The 4,485-nt window shown below is 45.8% G+C and overlaps 1 pseudogene; it reads right to left on the minus strand.

The window, feature by feature from the left end:
- Positions 1 to 1,104: 1,104 nt before the first annotated feature.
- Positions 1,105 to 2,096, minus strand: LOC147616731 (uncharacterized; annotated as a pseudogene).
- Positions 2,097 to 4,485: the final 2,389 nt, after the last annotated feature.

The raw sequence follows: 4,485 nt of genomic DNA on the forward strand, positions 1-4,485 counted from the left end.
GGAGAGCATCTAGGGAGAAACCATAGTACCAGACAGGGGTGAATCCATACGACCAGGATACAACCAACTAGGATGATACAACTAGTCAAGGGGCAAACAAGAGAAAGTGGCCAGGAGCTGGTTATACAAGGGGTTTCCACAAAACAGGGTGAATAGCATGTGAGAGTTCATGGGGGCTGTAGTAGGGAGGGTAGCCAACTCGGCCTACACACTCTCCAAGAAGCAACGTCCTTCCATAATCTGGGTCCAGGTGCTGGATCTCAATGTCGAGACTCTTTTCCCGTTCATCTCTGGTCATGTAGTGATCTCTGAACGCTTCATTGAGCTTTGTTGCAAGTAGATGAGTGTGATAAACTCGGTGTCCTTCAGGACAGCCTTCTTGGTCTTGTAGCTGGTTACTTCGTCTTCTATAACTGTTATAGCCAGGTGATCTTTCCAGTCAGTAACCATTAGAAGCAGGGAGGTTGTCAATCTCCGACTGGAGATCGTCCAAAAACTGGTTGTTGCCTTCCTCAATCTGTGACTCCAGGTGGCTGATATTGATTTCCAGATCCTTCTCCTACTCATCCCTCATGCGTTGTCGATCCTCAGGTTCTTCGTTGGGGGGACGGTTGGCTAGAAATCGTGAGTAGTGGTAGTCAACGTTGCTGAGGAGAGCCTCCTTGGTGCGGTAGATAGCCAACTCATCTACTGCTGCCTTCAGCGCTGCTTGCAAGTTGACATCATAAAAGAATATTCTCAGACTTGGCGTCTGGGAAGGCCCCTCGAACAGCATGAAGTTCCTCTGTCTCCAAATAATCCAGAGGAATTCCCCCTCGCTTTATTCCAGAAAAGGCTAAGATAGACAACAAAATCACCTAGAAGAACCTGTTTCCAGCTGGGAGAGAAACCTAAAACTTTAATCAAAGGTGTAAATACATTTTTATTAGCAGGACATGCTAGAAACAAATGGAATATGTCTTCAATCTCTCCGTTGCATCTACAACATCTTCCATCACCTAGCTGGGCGGCCTGAATCATCCTTTTGCCCGTCCAGGTGGCTTTATGAAGGATAAGCCACATCAGAACCGACTTCTTGGGTTCCAAGGAAGGAGCCCAGATGGACTAAAACTTGAAGTTCCATTGCTTTGCAGAGTAATTAACCTTGCACCTTCTATTCAGCGTGACATGTAGGGGGCAGGAAAGGTCAGGAGGGTCCCAAGTCAGATGCTCGAGTTTGTACCCACCTTTCCAGGTGAAGGCGCGAATATCAAACTCAATGTATCTCTGTAGAGTCCATATGAGGTCCGGAGGGAACTCTCTTATCCTAGATCTAATAATAGGGAGGTCACACGGGTGAGCTTTGAACTTCAGAGAGAGATCCAAGTTGCTGAGCTAGTCTTGCTCGTGAGGTTCCCAAAGCTGATGCCAGGTCCTGAGTCCCTTTTTGTGAAGGGTTAAGGCTCTTCTTCTATAGTTAGGAGATATTCCTAGAATATTCAGTGCCAGCCACCAGATGAAATCTCCAGGGGGAAGACTAAAGCTGTGTTTGGAAAGAGGGTTAATTGTTAGGGCAGCTCGGTGTTTGTTCCAGGCTTGAACCAAGAAGCGCAGAAGATCAGAGCCGTGAGAGGTAATAGCACCTTTTCCAAATAGAATAGTTGACAGGGGGAGGTTAGCCCAGCCTGAGAACTCGTGAAGTTTGATTTTGTGATGGTTTCTGAGCAACAAGGAGGCCCATTCTTCTTGGGGATTTGTGACTGCAGATAGGAGAAGCTTAACAGCCATCTTGTCAGCAATAGTTTTCAGGTCCTTGATGCCCAATCCTCCTAGGTCTTTGGGGAGAGTGCATATTTCCCATGAAACTTTGGCTGCTTTTTGGACAAAAGGGTCACCAGCCCATAGAAAATTCCTGCATACCTTAGAAATACTCTGAAGGTGGTTGCTAGTAGGTCACCAACATCCAAAAAAGAAGATTACGTAGGCATTGAGAAAGTGGTTGATGGCCAAAACTCTCCCTGCTAGTGAGTGTTGAAAGCCTATCCATTTGTTTAGCTTGGTTCTAAACTTGTTGCATACCCATTCCCATCTTTTTTGAGGGAAACTCCAAATCCCATGGGGATGCCAAGAAGCCTGAAGATTTGTCCTTCCTGGATGATCTTGCAACCTGATTCAGTCACCTAGTCATCACAGGAAGGGAAGAGGAAGTGTAGACTCCTGTTTTGCTGTGGTTGATTTTGGACCCAGAGGCTAGACAGAACAAATCCATTACTGACCAAAACTCCTTAAGTGAAAGTTCATCACTGGCCAATAAGGCATTGGTATCATCAGCGAATTGAGAGAGACACTATTGTTTCTCAGACCTAGGGAGTCATGCCCTTGATAAGGCCCCTTTGTATCCTGTCTCTTATGAGGCAATTGAGGCTATCTGCGGCAATAGCAAACAAGAGAGGAGCTAAAGGGCAACCTTGGCAAACCGACCACAGTTTACATTAAGAGCAACTCTTGCTCTTGCATTCCCAGGTTTTAATAAAAAGAATCATTTGTTGGCCAAAACCCATGGCATCAAGGCATCGAATAATGAAGGACCACTCGAGTCTATCGTAGGCCTTGTCAAAGTCAATCTTGATGAAGAGAAAATTCTGCCTTGACTCAGTGGCATATTCAAAACCTTCCCATAGAGAAATCACTGCTTCAACAAGTTTGAGGCCCTTGATAAACCCTTTTTGTTCAGAGGATATCCATTTCATCAAAAGGACGCAAATCCTATTGGACACAGCCTTGGCGAAGATCTTGTAAGCGGTGTTAAGCATAGTGAGCGGCCTCCAAATCGCTAGATCATCCTTAGCCCCTCTCTTGTGAAGGAGTTTAATAACCCCTGTGTTGATAGCACAAGGCAGGGCATGGTGCCTAATAGATTCTTCCCAGACTGCCAGCAAATAAGGAGAGATGAGCTCCTTAAAACACAAGAAAAATTCAGAGGGTAGCCCATCAAGACCTGGAGTCTTGTTTGGTTTCATCTGTTCAATGGATTCATAGAGATCGGAGAGGGTTAGAGGAGACTCCACTCGTTCAGCTTCATCTTTAGGGATGACTCGGATTTTGTTAGAGAGGACTTCAATTCTGGCATCTACCATCTCCAGAGAGAGGGTTTCTGGGTGGCTGAAGAGGTTACTGAAGTGAATCCGTACAAATTCCAGATTTTGGTCATCTGACGTGATCGGGGAAGGGGAGTTGAAGAAGGGAGTCCTTTCCCTATCGTTCTTTTTGCATAGGGCTTTGAACATCTCCTTGGTGGGACGGTCTACCTTTCTAGCCCACCACTGTTTGTAGAAGGCCGAGGTGTGCTTGAACATGATCTCCTCTTCCTGTTTTAATTTTTGACGAAGAGCGGTGATGGTAGATTGACTTTGAATAGAGGCTTCTAGGGTGGCAAGCTCATCATAGATTTTGTCTCTTCTTTTTTTCCTGATGAGGGTAGCCTCTTTCCTGACTTGAATGAGCAAATCCCCCTCCAAGGCCTGGAGCCAAGCTGTCAAGGACACCCAATGGATGCACCGAATATTTTGTTATGTGCCAAGTCTTGCAACAATTGATTGCGTATGAGTTGGATTGCCAGAGATGCCAGTCTTTACGCTGCTCTACAGATGCAGTCAGAGTCTATTGTGGCTCACCCCTCACCTGGTGTGCTCGTTCCACGCTCACAGCACCAGGTGTTAACTACTGTTCATTGGATGCAGTGGAGGTTTTTCTACAGACACCTTTCTCTGATGCAGAGCTCCATATGGTCCCAAACGGCGGCTGCCAAATGAAACTCTTCTTCTTTCTCATTATTACGAAGGAGCCTATTGATGCTAACGCACTACACTTCTGTTCCTTTCTGTGCTGGCAATCGAGGTCGCAGCCTTTTTTTTGTTCCAGTTGTGGAATGGTTGTCTTTCCTTTGGCTTCTTTACAATCTCTTGGGTGTACAGAGCTCCCCTCTCCACACCCAGTCTCTGGTGGGACTTCTTACTTCTCACAGTTGTGTTGCCAATTGTCTCCATGTTGATGTGAAACAGAGTTGCCACACAGCTGCTTTTCGTTGGCTTCCTTAGCATGTTAAGATCCCGATGTACACGCTTCAGGTCTGCGTCGTGGGTTGTGCCACTCGCATTGACTTTCCTTTGAGAGTCTTTGTTAACTCTCCATTTCCTCACAATTTGCCTGTCTTACCTTTACTACTATTCTTCTTCTTGTGCTTTTAGTGCTCACTTTCAAACGATTGCTTCTTCAAAGTCCTCCTCCATTTAGGACTTGAGCTCCATCAGCTCCCAAGGCTTCTCAAAGCCTTTCATTTTTCTGCAAACTTCTTGATCTTCTCCTTAGTTGAGAGTCTAAGCTCCAATAGCCTTTGTGTCAAGGCTCTTAAGGCCACTATGGCCTTCACAATTACTCTCTTTTTACAAGCTTTCTGTCCAAGATTCTAATGCACACCCATTTGTGCACCAAAATGTGCTCTCTTTC

Source organism: Cibotium barometz, chromosome 38 (genome assembly GCF_041138505.1).
Source record: "Cibotium barometz isolate CiBa-2024 chromosome 38, ASM4113850v1, whole genome shotgun sequence".
NCBI lineage: Eukaryota > Viridiplantae > Streptophyta > Polypodiopsida > Cyatheales > Cibotiaceae > Cibotium > Cibotium barometz.